Raw genomic sequence first — 18351 nt, forward strand, 5'->3', positions numbered from 1 at the left:
CCGTTCGCGGAGCTATCTATATTATGTTACCGAGAGTGTAACGAAGGTGTCACGCGGTGGGAAGGAGCTTGGCGCTCAGTTTGACAAGGGAGAGAACTCCATAGTATCGCGGTACAGGGAAAAGTTGTGTATGAACAAGGTGATGAAGGTCCGAATTGGACAAAAGCAGGACATAATTCTACCAACCACTAAGTATGATGATGCCAGTCTTCTGTGATTTGTCCAGACAAGTGCAAAGACAGCACAAGTAAAATTCTGAATGCGTTATCCAAAGCATATTTACCGAAAAGTAAGAAAAAATATTTTTAAAATATTACCACAAAATATCAGAAATGATATTAAAGATTTATTTTTTTTAAATTGGATGACATCAATTTGTCCAACAAATGAAAAAATGTTAAAAGTTAACATTTAATATATTAAAAAAGCACTCCTAGTATGCCCAAAGTATGTATTTATGATTTGGCTACTAGTGAAGAACGTATTTCTAAGTATGGCATAATGGCCCTTAATAATTATGATCTCCTAATAGATTCCAGCCACGGAGCGGGAAAAAATGTGCGGACTACGTACGTAACTTCCGTTACCTTATTAGTCGCCATGAATATGCAGATGATCTAGTTCAGGTCGATAGAGAATGTTTACTTGGGAAACTGGGGGTTATATCGTTGTCCATTGATAGATAGCGAAAAGGCAATATTAAAAAAGATGCCAGAAGTAAGTATCAACGCATTAATAACTCCTTACTAACAGAAGACGGAACATTCCAAGGAAATTGAAATTGTTTACGAAGTGAGCACTTCCTGGTTACTGATTTGCATTAATGGACAGCCGCTAAGAGGCGTGTCCCGCGTGAACTACCGGAAATAACAAATGCCGCGATACGACGAATGCCGCGGTACCATGTATTAATAGTTTATGGAAAGAGTATGTTCATGTGTGTTTTCTCAGTTAAGACAGGGTCGTTTTCTTTGGTGTTTGCAGAGTTGTATCGCTTTACAGGTAAACCACATTCATGGACTAAACACATGACGTGATAAATGCCGATAGTGTAGCTTCAGTTAACCGTTGACGATAAAGTTTTGGATCCAATGACACTGGCATTTGCCAGCTTGCTAACATCCGCACTTGCACAAAGCAATGTTGGTTAAAATCATTTGCTACAACCGAAATGTACAATTGTTCATTCTATAGAGATAACCTGTCGGCCATTTCTTTGATTTGTCAGTAGTTATTATAATGCCGCTTTGAGCAACAGTCCAGCAATATCACGAGGGATCAGAGGCCATAAATGGGCGTCACGTATTTTGTATCCATGTTCGGAACGAGACTAGGACCTTCGGCATGTAGCGAACGCTGTGAGGGTAAGGCTGACCCACAACCATGGTTATATACTTACAGGGTATGTTACTGGTATCATAAGTACCAAACATTTAGTATTCTTCAATTTGTTTAAATGGTCAATTTGGAGCTGCTGTCCTCAGTTCTACACACACACGCACACGCACACACACGCACACACACGCACGCACACACGCACACAAATAAATATAAATATACTCCCTACTTCTACCAAATAACCATCCTTGATTATTCACTGTATTTAATCTGTTTCCTATTATGATCTTCACATGGGGCCAGACAAATCAGTGCTTGATATCATGAGCATCGCCACAAACAAACAACAGCCTATAATATTGAGTTGTCCTTATCACCTTAATGAAAAGTACAAAGTCAAAAATCATCAGTATCACATGTTATGTTTCTTCTGTACATATTTATTGTTTATTTCGAAGTTGAAAAAAATATGTTTTGTTTCAACACGTTCAAAATAAAATACAGTTCTCGGGAGTTCGTCGAATCGGCGAGAAAGTTTTTGTTCGTCAAAAACTTTCGTGGAAGGGTCCCCGAATTGCAATTTCGTGGCTGTATCGTAATCCATTCGTAATTAATTCTTATGTTCAGTAACAGCTTCGTAATCGATTCTTTTGCATTCTTGGCTATTCTTAGCGATTCGTGGCTCCCAAAATGTGTTGTCCTCAACCCGAAAATATCCCGAAACATCCACGAATGTCCCGAGTCAACTACGAATCATATAAGAATTAAGTAAGAACAACATTCGGTAAATTCGTAACCTAGTCGTAGGTGATTCTTACAATTCGTACATGATCTGTACATGAATCTTGTAATTCGTACATGTTTCTTAACCCATTCCTGGCATTCTTCATATTTTTCAACCCGATTAGGCACGAAAGTTTGCATTATTGTCCGAATCATCACGAATTTCAAAAGTTTCCGATTCGGGATATTCGTTGTCGTAGTGAAAGGGGGGCATTAAGCAGACACGCCGCGATGTAACTGAAATAATGCTTAAAGCGGCGTTCAACCTAACTCACTCAGACTCCGAGACCATCTGGTAAGCTAGAGTAGAGGTAACTTATGGATAACAACTTCTTTATTTACTTGTTGGTTGGTTGGTTTGTTGTTTAACAAAGCACTAGCAATATTCCAGCTATATGACGGCGGTCTGTAAATAATCGAGTCTGGACCAGACAATCCAGTGATTGACATCATGAGCATCGATCCACGCAATGGGGATCGATGACATGTATCAACCAAGTCAGCGAGCCTGACCACCCGATCCCGTTAGTCGCCTTTTACGACAAGCATAGTCGCCTTTTACGGCAAGCATGGGTTGCTGAAGACCTATTCTACCCCAGAATCTTCACGGGTCTCTATAGTTACTATAAAGGCGACGTTCCAGTGTAGATACTTATACCGTTGTCAAGCATAAATTATCTCTACTTTGTCATCCGTCACCTTTAAGTAATGCCTATCAAACAATTCATCAGATGAGCTAAAATGAAGTTTAACTTCGCGATCAAGATTATTGCACTTATATAGCGACGTACATGCACGTGTGTGTGTGTGTGTGTGTGTGTGTGTGTGTGTGGCTGCTTGTACTAGTCCGGACTAATGCAGATTTTATAGTGCTAGCCCATTGAGATACCATGGCGCAGTCTGACATGGATACCCAACTCAGACACAGTGTCCCTACTCTGAGCTCACCAGTCCTAAATTTAGCACCCAGGCAGGGTAACAACAAGTACCACCTTTTACCTTTTGGTAAGACGCGGCCGGGGATCGAACCCACGACCTTCAACTCTCCGGGCAGGGAGGTTGAGGAACTTCCGGACCTAGTGTCATCCCCAAGGCATCTTCTCCCAGCCTCAAACATGGCTGCCCAACGTGTAACAGTGGAATAACTAGGGCACTTATCCCCATACACTTGTGACATGTGGTTATGAATTTCTTGGGGAGTACCTTTCTCTGAAGTCAAAAACATTTTGACTGCTCGGTGCTAGTTGTTTACCATTTCTGTGTCCATTTGGACCCCTATCACGTTCAACTGGCTCTCACAAATATACAAACGGCCTTCACAGACCAAATACACTTGCAATGAACTACTCAAACAATGTACTACATTGACTAATTCACTTTTAGTTAGTCAGCCTTGGACCAACCTTCGAATATTTTGTACATAATTTACCACATGAAATATACTTGTATTCCTGCAATCATAATATGATCTAAATAAAAATATATACTTTTCCTGCAAAACATATAATGTATATATGACCTCTGGTGTTAGGCTTTTCATGAAACATATTTCTGCAGACACATACCATTGCTGTGTTATGTCTGGGGGTATGGGAGAAGGAGACATTCTGTGTCATGGGCTGCACGAACTCATTAGGATAACCAAAGCAGATGAGTTGAATTATGCCTTCAGGATAAATATATGATTTCTCGTATATCAGTTGGAAGATAATTTCATGAGAATGCAATACTGATATGTAATTGATGTTATATAAGGATAGCGAATCATGTTACGAAACATGTTTGCAAATGAATGCTAATGGCATGTTATATAAATACAGTTATGACACGACATGCCTCCTGTTCTTGCTAGTCTGATGGCAAGTGTAAGTATCCAATTTTGTTTGATAAACTGTTGTGATGGATGAGGGTTATGTATTCCCATCCGAATGAGATGATTTCATATTGAATTGTGAATGGTTTATATTTAGTGATTTAACATATAACATTTAATAATGGATATCTAATACCTATCGATAAAGTACAAAAATAAAGCAGTGTGATAATAAAACTGAAATTCATAGATTGCCGTTGACTGTCAGTCAAGGCACAGATCGAGTCAATAGTGTGGGTGTGGAATTCTTTATTCTGTTGCTGGGATGGGTGTTCGATCACAAACATGCAGTCAAACACCCTCACTCTTTCCAATGTATCCAAAAACGCCGAGTACATGAGAACAGTGTCTCAATGATCAGAATAGAAGCAACAAAACCCTTTCAATATTCACAAGAAATATTTATTGTCGATTAAATATTGTATATTATTATATGAAAAATTCCGACCACATCATAGTCATGATACCAGGGGTTCGCGAAAAGGTAAGCATATTCTTAATCTCATTAAAATCAGATCTTAGTGCTCGCTATCGCTAAACAAAGATCTGAGGACATCCCATTACGGGTCACGTCAGACCGACCTTGCACGAATTTGGACCAACCAATGAAAGGACTGACAAGAAGTCGACATTAGCCAATCAGAAGGCATCTTTCTCATGCTTTACGGCACTAATTTTAAATTGGCGACTACGCTTCAAAACATATTTTGACAATATCTCCATTAAAAATTTGAAACCTGAACAAAAGAACATTCTGGGATAGCTAATATGTGGTCTAGATTGTATAGATTCGGTCGTTAAACACGTAACTATCGTTCGGAATACCCTGTGTTAAAGTTTTCGAGATTGCATGATTAGAAATCAATTCCGTCTGCCACTTTCATGATCTTGTAAGCGACGCTCTGATTGGTCGGATGAAAGGTCGTTCTGACGTGACACCCTAATGGGATGTCCTCAGATCTTTGTTTAGCTGTAGCGAGAACTAAAATCTGATTTTAATGAGATTGGCATATCCTGCCCCACCAGTGACACTCGTAACAAACACATGCAAGCGCAAGTCAATTGTTCACCTGAAACATATGGTACAATGTAAAATAGGAAATTGCATATTTTTGTCACTAATGGAAATGTCATCCACAAGTCTACCATAGACCTTTATGAAAGTTTTAATGAGGCCGTGAATATTGTAACCTTGATCAAACAACTTTGATTGGACCGATTGTAACTCAAAATGTGTGAAATGTAGATACCAGAGGCTGGGGCTGCTGGATTATTGCTTGACATAAAGGGAAAGGGGACTATTGGAAAGTTGAAGTCATCCCTCTTGTAATTCAATATTGTATGTACAGTTCATTATTATTCGTAAATATGTTTGGCAGGAGGCCTCATCTGCATAGTCATGTGTGAGGACTACCTGGACAATGTTTTGGAGTACAAGGACAGGCTAAGGAAGCTGATGCAGATACTAGAGGATAAAGACAAATGGGAGCGACTGTCTTGTGATGTCATGCCTCGATACTGCTTTGACGTCATCGGGGTTATCTTTAAATTTAAGATATGTTCATGAAATAGAATAAATGAATGTTTTTTTTGTCAAGTAATGAATTTTAGAGACCTCCTAAAAGCAACTCGAATATCTACCGAAAAAGGCAAACTATTTATTAAAATATTATGAATGGATCATTGAAATCAATGATAGGGGTAATCATGTGCTGCTCTACCACTCACACAATTTACATAAAGATTAGGTGCCAAAACGTGAAAACTGGGATAAGCATCAAGCATCATGCTGACAATAGAAGATTAGGATTTGGAGGTACATTTACTGGACCCTACAATATCTCTATCTTTGTACTGAGTTTTGGATTTGGAATCCAGTATAAAAGAGTAGTGGTCATGTCCTCAGGCTTTAGAGTCAAGTCTAAAGTGAATAATTACAGATGTAGTTTTGGCAGATATATTCCTCAATGGTAAGAAAGACAAATGGTTAATGGCGTGAAAGTTGATCAATGCTTTTAAGGTTCTCATTATTAAAACAAAAGCATCACAAAGGCCAGGAAAGCCTGAAAGCAAACCGCCACTGTATGATGTATGCAGAGAAATATAAGAGACAAAACCGTTTCAATAATCATTAGAGAGCTCTGACGTGAGATGGTGGATAAAGCGTTTGCCAGAAGAGCAGAAGGACTGCTTGAATTGGTGTCAGTATAATGTGTCTGAGTAAGGTATCCATGTAAAACTGCCTCATGGGATCTCAGTGGGCAAGCACTTTGTCGGGCCTTGTTCATACATGTATATACTTCAGACCTATAACAAGGGAAATATGAAAACATATAATAACATAATGGTATTTAAAAAGGATGGAATAAAATGGTTACAATGGAACACATAGTTTGGCTGTTTAGGAGATGGTGTGCCTTGTATAGCCAGTACAATAATTTAATGTATAATGATATCGACAAATTGTGCACTTGAAATTATTAGATATTTACACATTATTACCAATTGCTCTGTATTTCTACATAATAATCACATAAGTAACAGGTGTGCAAGTGTGCAAGAAGACAAGTGGTCATGAAGGCTGTGAAATACCCTACTTTCGTATTATTCTCATCTGTTTCCTATATGCTTTATGAACATTCACTATGGAGTGAGAGAGTGAGTGAAAGAGTGAGTGAGTGAGTTAAAAACTTTCATCACATCAACAATACTGCAGCCATATAGCGATGATATAATAATAATCAATTCATTTATATTACATATAATCTGTCGACAAAGGAAAGTAAAACAACCATCTTATCACAGTGTTGTACTTAAAACTGATATGTAAACGTGAAATGATATGATTACACATGACAATACAATTTGCAAACGGGTTATAGAATGCCATCAACTAATTCACTATGGAGAGAACACAGTACATAAACCATGTCAAAGTCATGGCTTTTTTTACAATAAGATAGGATTACATATATACAAGTTGGCATGGGAACGTATTTGCTCTTTTCCTTTGGTTTTGGATACGTATTGGATTTGTCCAGAGTGCTAGCAACGAGGATTTCGCCAAAAGGAGGTATGATTTGTTTCCTTAGGCCGGATGTCAACACTGCGTGCTGGTTACAGGTGTGACTTTTATAGACTCTTCACTGAAAGTTGGGGGTGCTCGGAAATTACTTCAAATGTCATAAATTATAGGAGATCTTAGTTTCTAGTTATAATTGTATGATAATAATGTACGAATTAGGAAAACATTACACTCGGTAGTGACCCAGAGTAGATATTATGACCATCAACGATTTTAAAGGGGCATAGGGTTAAGTTTGGGCATTTCAAAGTTGACGCTTTTGGATCCGTAGTGCGTAATACCGACACAATTAGTCAAATATTCATTCACACGACAAGGAATACTATGTATGAGTCTCCCAATTGTTCAACTGAAAAAGTAAGGGAACATATGGTCAAAATAGGGAATTGCATCTGATATCATTTTTGTCACTGATGCGTCAAATTTGGAAATCCACCCACACGTCGATGCACAAAGTGAAAGTTCTACATCAAAAGGTGTGAAACGTACACCAAAGGCTGGAGCTGCTTGAATATGATTTGACATAAAGGGAAAGCTTAGTATGAAGCAGTCTTTTTCTTGTCTGGTTTATGTGGTATAAGATTTATATGAAATGTGTATGCTTCATTCCAAGGAATTTGTTTGATCGTGTTCTTGAAGTCTTTGACCTAATGTAAATAAATGTACATACCAGGTGCATGCCTGGATGTACTGATGTACTCATGGTAAGGGGCGGGCCATTTGATATTTAGGGAAGTCATGGTTTTTTTCTTCATTTTTAGGGGCTGAGATTTTTTTCTTCCGAAAAGAAGGCTGAGATGTTTTTTACGGCATATTTCAAATTCAATCTATGGAAAGAATGTTTAAGTTTTCTCACTGTTCATTAAAACAGTAAAGACGTAGGTAATGTTGAAACAGAACAATGAAAATAGCAGTATAATAAGGCATTTTTATAAAATAAAAGACTATTTTTTACAAAACCAAGTGTAGCAAAACTCAGTCAAATTGCCATGTTTGTACTCACATCTACAGGAGGAATGTACTTTTCAATTACTAAGATTGTGGATGGTGGACATAACTTTTGATGTAAACTGATGAACAAAAGAAATGTTTCTATACTGAAACTTGGACATGTTGGATCCAAACCCTGAATACTGTTACAAAATGGTTGAAAATCAATTGCCCAAACACAAATCAAAACGGTTTGCTGAGTAATGCACGTGCTAAAGTATGTACCAAGATCAGTGGAACTTGAATTTGAAGTGAAACATTTGCTGAACTTGAGGTATGCAACAAAGATATGGATATAAAAAGAACGATGTACTGTTCATTCACACCTAAAACCGTTGGACTGTGACAAATAACACGCTAAGATTAACAGTACTGAAAGAACAAGCCATTGGTATGATACAGGAAGAAACAACGCATGACCAAGTTGAGGGGAGTTTTGGCTGTAGCTAAATGACAGTCACCAGGCTGATGGCATGGTCCTTTATAGGCACGCAGGATGGACGGGAGACGTGCGATACCGTTGGTGACTAGCCGTGCACCATAACAACACCCCTGAACATTGTTCCACTTTTGTCCCCAAAATCTTTTTTAAAATATTGAAAGTATACAGTAAAATGCACTTCTCCAATCACAAAGATTAGTTTTTGCCTCTGATTGGTCAGAATAAGGACACACTCACTTACATCATCATCACAGGTGCAAGAAATATTAGAAGGCAATATCATTCAGCCCAGTTCTTCTGAAGGGCACTTAGCCATTGCCATGGTTGAAAAACATGATAGCTCTTGCCGCTTTGCCGTAGATTATAGGCGCCTCAATGCAGTTAACAAGCCTAAATTTATCCCTCTACCCTCAACCTGCTAATGTTTATAATGTCCTTGATTGTGTTTGTGGCTTTTGGCAAATACCACTCCATCCAGATACAAAACACAAGTAGGCCTTCATTACACCTGATGGTGTTTTTGAGTGGAATTGCCCCCTTGCTGCAATGGCATTTCTGCAACCATTTCAGAGGCAATAAAGAAATGAAGTTGCGTTACATAGTAATATATACTGAACCGCAAAAGAAACGTCACCCAAAGTAACATTGCATGAACAGTTGTCATTTAAATATCTGAGTAATTTTTGTCAAAGTTTCTAAAATGTAACATTACTTTGTCCGGAAAAATGAAATTTGATGATAAAAAATCAAAGCAGATGACAATTTAACGGATCGCCCAAACGCATCATGGCAACATCCATGGTAACCCGATACATGTAAGTTCTGTGTAAATTGAAATGCACATACGTTCCCCCATTTCGTGCCCTATATAAATCCGCCCAGATCAGATAACATTCATACGTTATTGAATTGCTACCACATGCCAAGACTGACAAGAAATCAGCGACACCAAGCCCTTGGACAATTGCAAGCTGGATAAACTGCCCAGCAAGTAGCCAATGCATTTCAAGTCTACGTAAGGACCATATACAGGCTCCAGCAACGGTACCAGACCACCAACACTACAGATGACCGACCACGTAGTGGAAGACCAAGAGTCATCACCCAACGTCAAGATCGTCAGATCGTGCGACAGCATCTTCAAGATCACTTTGTTACTGCTGTGGAAACTGCTCGATAGACCATGGGGACACACCAGCGACACATATGTGCAGACACCGTGCGTCAACAATTGACTAGCAGACACCTCCACTGTCACAGGCCACACCGATGACCTATTCTGACACCACGTCTTTGCCGCCACCAACACAGCACCAGCATTGGCGCCACCAGCAGTGGAGAAGAGTCCTCTTCTCAGACGAGAGCAGTTACTGTATCTCAACAGCAGATGGCAGAGAGAGAGTCTAACGACATTATTCGGATGCTTGTGTTGTTGAGAGAGACTCGTTGGGTGGTCCGAGCATCATGGTGTGGGGTGAAATTGGTCTTGCACAGATTTATGCTCTGTATTAAGGCCAAAATATATTTCTAGGTTTAAAGGGAAAGAGCTGTACCCTGTAAACACATTAGTTTACTTTTTCTAGAACAACATGGAGTGAGTGAGTGAGTGAGTTTATGCCGCTTTTAGCAATATTCCAACAATATCACAGCGAGGGACACCAGAAATTAACTCCACACGCTGTGTCCATGTGGGGAATCAAATTCGGGACTTTGACGTGACGAGCAAACACTTTAACCACTCGACGACCCCACCGCCCAATCAACAACATGGAATTTCTTTGGAACGCTCCTCTGTATTCATATTAAGTAAACACACTGTTGAAAACCAGACACTTGCAAAATGAATAGTGCCCTATAAACAATTTGCTCTCTAAATGTTTTGGGCCTAAGGCCTTATATTTAAAAAAATATCGGTCTGTCTATATGTCTGTCTGATTTGATAACGAGTTGTTCAGAAATGTATTGACTGTACGCTTTATCGATTCTTGCTCCAAAGTCTGTATGTATTGGATAAATGTTATTTGATAGTGTATATTGTATGTAGTAAACATTTCAATTCATTTTTTCAGGAGGTTTCGTCTGCATCGTGATGATGGAGGAACAACTCTCACAGTGCAGGGAATACAAGTACAGGCTACAGCCGCTGATGAAGGAACTAGAGGATGCTGGAAAATGGGAAAAATTGTCACGTAATATCTTGCCAAAATACGCGTTTGACAAGAATGGTGTTATCTTTAGATTTAGGATATGTTAATAGAAGATAATTGGTAAAGCGTATCTTATTACCTAGGTGGTATAATGTTCCAGGTATTGGTGTATTTCCCAGTACCCTTTTTTCCGACCCTTCGCACAAGCTAAAACCCTATTTTGGGTTACAACGTGATACACTTATGAGGACCATAACATACCGAAACCAGGAAGATATGTCAGAATTTGCCGAACCCCAAAACTCATCTCAAACTCAACGTACCCATGTTGGGAATCAAACCTGGGTCTTCTGCATGACGTGCGAATGCTTTAACCACAAGGGTACTGGACCGCCCCTCTGAAGAAGGAATACCTGTAGTAATAAAGTCAATATCTTTGATCCAGACATCCTATTCCTGTTTTGCTGTGATAAATTGAAAATATTTCAAAGAACAAGAGTCAATAATTTATAGGAGACAAAATAAGTTTCTGAGAATTTGTAGCCAATAAATGACACAAAAAGGACGAATGTTAATTTACGGGGCCTGCATGAAGTGGCAGTTTTCCCATATTAATCATACTATCTGTGAACAGTATAACTATTGCAAAAATATTTATTAGAGTCAGATTTCAAATGAATCATCATTCTCTTGGGAATGTGCCATCTGCACATACCTGATGACCCAACGCATGATGTATTGCACTCTAGTTTTTGCCAATAAAATTGATAGTGTATTTGGTATGCGCTATGTGATTCAGGAACGGTTACCTAGTGCAGCTTTGACCCTTATTGACATTTTCATCCCTTTTTGGACAAAACCAATACGTCATGTCATGAAATATATATTTCGTGACTTAATTGAATAACAACGTGACACAATTAAAAAACAACGTGACACAATTAAATAACAACGTGACACAATTAAATAACAACGGCTGCTCCATATTGTAATTGACAGCTAAGAAAGGGAGATCAGTTCACGCCTTCCAGGTTTTCATCAGAAGTAAAATGTTATCTGTGATAACTGACTTCAATTATCTGAAATGCGATACAGATAATACTTGTGAGTGTTCTGGATGTATTTCTTATTATTGCTGATACAAAACATGTATTTAGGTGCAATGACAAAGTCACGGCAAGTGAAAATCTCAAGTTAACATGCCACAACCTTCATTTGAGTACACATATGGTTGTCATAAGTAATTTCATTGGACCTGAGCCATTTTTGTTTCCGTTTGCAAAGTATGCATGTATATTGCACCATGAGTTTTATCGTAAGTGTTTGATTAGCTGTTTCATTAAAATTGTAGATTTCATATGAACATGGAATGTTCGCATATTCATCCTAATTGAACGTGGGACGATTTATAGCCAGAGATTATCTGGAAATATGTATCGAGATGAAGAAAAACACCTTTCAGCAAAGTAATTTTTGTGGCAGGCAATCATTGGTTCAATAGAATGTCGGGAAGAAGTTGCAGAAAAACATTCCAATAAAATCCCTCCACCCCATTCACCACTCTTATGACTTGTGCCATATGTTCCCGTTTATTCTCTGGTGTTGACTTACCTTTGTTTGTGTTTGTGATGGGTGCCGCCAGTGAAGCACGACACGCTCATCTTTTCAGGAACACCTTGATCATCACTATTTGATAGTGATTCTAAGGCACGTATTTATAGAGATTTCGTATGATGAAAGACATGTTTTGTTTCTTTGATTAATAACATGCATCAAGAACTTACCCACCAGGATGACAATCTTGGTTGTGCCACAGTTTGTCTTAGTTGCTTACAGGTGGTTAGAGATTATCTTATGTTTACCTTATGCGAGCCCTGTCCTCGTGAGTATGTCCCTTAGATTGTCTGATATGTGGATGTTGATCATGTAGTGCACTTGTGGAGCCCCTTGACAAAATAGAAAATTCAGATAACCTATAAAAAATGGAATAGGGGCCTGAACAGGAATCATATGTACTGGTTACACCAGCGAACTAACTTTGCCATTTATAAATAGCTTCTGTGGTCACTCTTCCTGGGGATTCACTAACATGTACGTCAATGATAGCAACACTCAATAGGCTAGCCACGGATCCATAAATTGGCTCCTTCGTGGGATTGAATTGTGCTCTGACCAGCCCAAGAACATAGCCCAACTGCTTCTCGACGTAAGCACTTAAATCTTCTTGGGTCAACCGAGGCACCATACATTCTGCATCTCTCTTGACCATCATCACCCCCTAAACAGACTTGAACGGTTGATGGAGGGTCATGTTGCTCAATTTTTAGCTTTCTATTTGAGTCGTTTTGTGAGAAAGTTCATCCTCAATACTAAATTGACATATTTGTTGCATAATGCATTCGATGAGGGCGCCAATCTCGCTTAAATACTCACACTTACCTCTAAGGGGTACCATGCTCTTCAGCAACTATGAAGATCTAATCAAGCAAAAGACTACTCTATTAATTTTATTGAATTGGTTCCCAATCGGCTTCTCGCATCTTTTTTAATCCTTGCTATTTTTAATTCTTCTTTCTTCATCCAATTATCTGTGTGCTACTTGTAATCTGTTAACTGTTAATGTTAATCTGCTGCTTATCACAACATATTATGTTATATATTCCTCTCAACACTTTGTTGTTGTCACTCCAGCTTGATAACGGTGTAAGAATCTATATCGAGATGTGGCTATATGCAATAAACCAGAAGTTGATATCCATAAAGTTGTACGTTTTCTTATTTATTCACCAACTTCTAGAATACCAATCAAACAGTTAAACTGAAGTCGTTTATTGTAATATTACAACTTCAGAAGAAATCAAGTGAAACTGTGTATTGTGTATACAGCACATGTGCATACAGACACGGTTTCAAATGAACAGGATGATGCATCAAACGTGATGGTAAAATGTCGGGACATGTCTCCAAACTTTCCAAGGACTGGTTCTGTTCACTTGATAAACAATATGTGTCACTTGGACCAGTTTCAACTTTCATACTTTTCACAAACTGGAAGTGTGTATAACTTTGTTATTAAGCAAGCCAGAGGCGTAGGACTTTCTCTTGCCAAGTTGGGAATGTTTGAGGTCAGCTGTCACCTGATGTCACTGTCAAAGGGTACATGGTACATGTGTCTGATCTAAACGTTTCGGACCATTAAGGAAAGATATATGGGGAATGGGCTAGTTTGGTTTTGCATGTAATCAAAAGACCTTTCTAGTTGTAAATGTAACAAGGGAGTCTTAAGTAGCAACAACCAAGTGTGAATACAATCAATCTTGCTTTTAACAACGATTGTTTTCTATTTCCAAGAATCGAGGAGCGATTTTTTACAAACTCTAAGAACAAAATATATTTTTCAAGCATTTACGGTAACCGATTATTTATTTCGGAATCATCCGTGTATGCATTCTGAATGAATGTGGTTTTACCATGACGTATCTTGAATGTTTTTGTGGGTTTGAAATCATTTCCCAGGTTTCATTCAGTTTGTACAAAATAACTGACTGAAACATTGACTTTAATATATGTACTTATTCACATTACACAACATGTTACATATGTCATACATGTCATAGAATTTCTTCAGATCCAAATTCATTTATATTCATCCAATTGGGTTTTTTTGTGCATTTTCTCGCAAATATGATGAAGCTTATATGAATACAAATGCTATATTACAAGTGCCGCTAATATGTAACATCGCAAATTCTGAAATTGTCACACACAAAAATTCAATGTATTTCTCAAAATATAATTAAAGTTAAGCCTATTTCCCAAAATGTGTATACGAGTCGTTAATTATAATTCTACCATCAAACAGAGGTAATAAATCCCAATAACCATTTCTGGTTAAAATATTCTATTTAACACCCACATGAGAGCGTAAGCTATTATTTATAGAAAAACTATTTCTTGACAGTAATTGTCGGCAGGCGTTTTTCAATACTGTAAACAGGGAATTTTTTGCGACCGTTTTATTATTGCGAGTTTTGCGAATGAGACTCAATCGCAAAAATTTAAAATGCAAAAATAAGTATAAATAATACATATATACTTTATTCACTGCAACACGTCATCAAATGTTGAAATAGTCAACCAGAACCACAAGTTACTCTATAAGTTAAAAACACAAATTAATGCAGAATGGTCACACAATAAATCACAAATGACAGTGTAAACAGACCAATTAGTGTCACTGTTACCTCACATTAATCCTGCCTTCTTCCAACCTCGCTTGATTGCGTCAGTGTCCTTTGCAATTTTGTCCACACAGGAAACAAGCCATCTTGCGTGAATCGGTTTCATGACACTGGTCAACTTTCCGGCCAACTCAGATTAACTAGCTTCGGAAAGAAGCTGTCTATTGTTTGGTAATCGAGGGGTCATCTCAACAAGGCAACTCGCAAAAATATATCGTCGCAGTATTGTCTTTGGTGTGGTATTCTCAATATTTTAACGGCGCAGAAATAAAGCTGTTTACATTAATTTTTTGAACACTTACAGTTTATGATATGTATACGTGCCGTTACTACAATATTGAAAGTATGTATGGCAATATATACTGAACCGCAAAAGAAACGTCACCATGGATAGAGATATGAGAAACCTTATTTGTCCAAACACTGTAAACATACTTTGAGACATATAAAAGAAATGAAACTTGGCAAAACTGATCATAAAGGTTGAAGTTAAAGTGTCGAAAGTTCATAAAGTGAAAAAGTCTCGGAGAAAATGGCATCACAAGTCAGTATCTCGTCTGTCCGCCATGTGCATTGATGACTGCCGTGCAACGTCGATACATGGAATGGATGAGGCAGTTGATGAAGGCCATAGGCACTTGAGCCCACACTCTAAGGAACGCCTGACGCAGTTCAGCTGCAGTTGTTGGACTTGGTCGGACGTCATTCAGCTGTCTTTGAATCTCGTCCCACAGGTGCTCAATGGCATTTAAATTGGGGCTAAGGGCCGGCCACTACATGGTTCTGATGCCTCTCTGCTGGAGAAAGTCTCTTGTTGCTCTCGCAGTGTGCACGGGCGTTATAATACTGAAACTCGTGGTTGCGGTGACGTGCCAAATGAGGTATGGGGTGTGGTTTCAAGACTTGATCAATGTACCCAGCTGCTGTGACATCATTCCCTCTCCCTGGACTGATGTTCTGGAAGGACCACAGGGCCGACCCTCTGTGCAAGACCAGTTCCACCCCACACCATGATGCTCGGACCACCCCACAAGTCTCTCAAATACACAAGCATCCGGGTAATGTTGCCAACGGCGTCGCCAGACTCACTGTCTGCTGTTGGGATACAGTAAAGGATCTCGTCTGAGAAGAGGACTCTTCTCCACTGCTGGTGGCGCCAATGCTGTTGCTGTGTTGCCCATTGAAGACGGTCCCGGTGATGACGTGGTATCAGAATGGGTCCTCGGTGTGGCCTGTGACAGTGGAGGTGTCTGCTAGTCAATCGTCGATGCACAGTGTCTGCACTAATGTGTCGCTGATGTGTCCCCATGGTCTGTCAAGCAGTTTCAAAAGCAGTAACAAAGTGATCTTGAAGATGCTGTCCCACAATCTGACGATCCTGACGTCGGATGGTAACCCTTGGTCTTCCACTACGTGGTCGGTCATCTGTAGTGTTGGTGGTCTGGTACCATTGCTGGAGCCTGCCTATGGCCCTAACGTGGACTTGAAATGCACATTCTATTGACGTTATATTCTAAAACTAATCCTATGTCAAGTCTTTGAAAGGCATTTAGAAGTGATACACATAAGGAAGAGAATGCATTCCATGCAAAAGTTGACTTTTATGGAAGCCCCATCAATTTTCACTACCCAAGAATGGGTATAAAAACATATACGTTAACGGGATTCCATATGCATTGTTTAGCATCATGCTGACAACAACCACTTAGAAAAACAACAAAATTATGCAAGTATTTAACATTATGAAATGCCACGCCTGTCCGAAAATGAGCGTCTGCGAGCCATTGGTACGCTTGAAGCAGGATCGAGTCAACGTGATGTTGCAAGACAATTTAACGTCCACAGAAACACCATTTGGTGTTCATGGCAACGTTGGCAAAAGACGAATGCAGTCAGAGACCATCCTTGGAGTGGCAGGCCACGTGAAACCAACAATCGACAAGACAACTGGATTCGAACAACACACCTACGAAATCAATTCCAGCCAGCAACAGTGACTGCAAGATGTATACCTGGCCTTCGATTAATATCTTCACAAACCGTATGTCATCGCCTTAGATGTGCAGGGATTGTTGCCAGAAGACCCGCCAGACGTCCCATTTTGACAGAAAACCACCGTCAAGCACGTCTACAGTTGTGCAAACAGCGTCTACGCTTGACGGCCATGCAGTGGGGAAAAGTTCTTTTCATTGACGAGTCTCGTTTTCACCTCAGCCACAGCAATGGACGGATTCGAGTGTACCGACGTCGAGGTGAACGTTACATCAATGATTGTGTCATGGAAGGAGATCGGTTCTTGGGCGGCAGCATTATGGTATGGGGTGGGATTACAGCAAGACAGAGGACCTGTTTGATAGTGGTAGAGGTAAATCTCAATGGACAGCGCTACCGCGACGAGATAATCGGCCCTGTTGTTCTACCGTTTTTGCGTCGTCATTGACCAGGCACTACCTTTCAAGATGACAAGGCCCGGCCTCATATTGCTCGACTTGTTCAGGATTCTCTTCAACAAAACAACGTGAATGTCATCCGCTGGCCGGCTTGCTCCCCTGATCTCTCACCAATCGAGCAAATGTGGGATGAGATGGATTGGAGCCTTCGACGTCAACCACGTGTTCCACAGACACTCCAGGAACTTTGAAACATGCTCCAGCAGATATAGATAGATATCCCACATGCCTTTGTGCGACACCTGGTCCATTCCATGAGACGAAGATGTGTTGCTTGCATCGCAACCAGAGGTGGACACACCCTATTGATTTGTAAATTGACATTTTGGCATGTTCATGCTTTTTTATGAAATCACGCATTTTCTGAATTCGGTATGGCAAATTAAACCATTTGAACACTTACAGGAGTCTTTTATCTGTTGCAAACCGAAATTGTTTCAGATTTGATAAAAAACATAACTTTGCATTAAATCTTATTCAATGTCACAGGAACTGTTCAGTTTAGATGTTAACTCCTCATAATAAAGAAGTTGACATCCATAAATTCTCTTCCCTAATCCTCTGTGTATCAATATAATTGGTAAAATATGTGGTTATTTACTGATGTCTGTGCATACCGATTTGTGGATTAACCTTTGTGCTTAACTTAGGAAACATTGAAGCATTATGTTTTATATGTACTATGTTGTAATACTTATATACTGAAACATGTCTTATTTATGTTATGTAGTAATACTCCCATTGTAAAACGTCTCTGTTTGACAATATGAAGAAAGGAAAAAGACAGGGCATCAACAAGTAACAATGATAAGTCTGCTTATTGCAGCCTCTTTTCCTCACTCATCCAGTATATTCCTCTCACCGCATAAACTCACAGAACAGTAACATCACTACAACAGCTGGTACATGTAGCTACATATACAATATATTCCGCATCAGTGTTGATCTTATTTTCATATCTATCAGCGATTCCTAGCTGGTAAATTGTCCTCCCACAAGCAA

Source organism: Haliotis rufescens, unplaced genomic scaffold (genome assembly GCF_023055435.1).
Source record: "Haliotis rufescens isolate VD_foot unplaced genomic scaffold, xgHalRufe1.0.p SCAF_39, whole genome shotgun sequence".
NCBI classification, from domain to species: domain Eukaryota; kingdom Metazoa; phylum Mollusca; class Gastropoda; order Lepetellida; family Haliotidae; genus Haliotis; species Haliotis rufescens.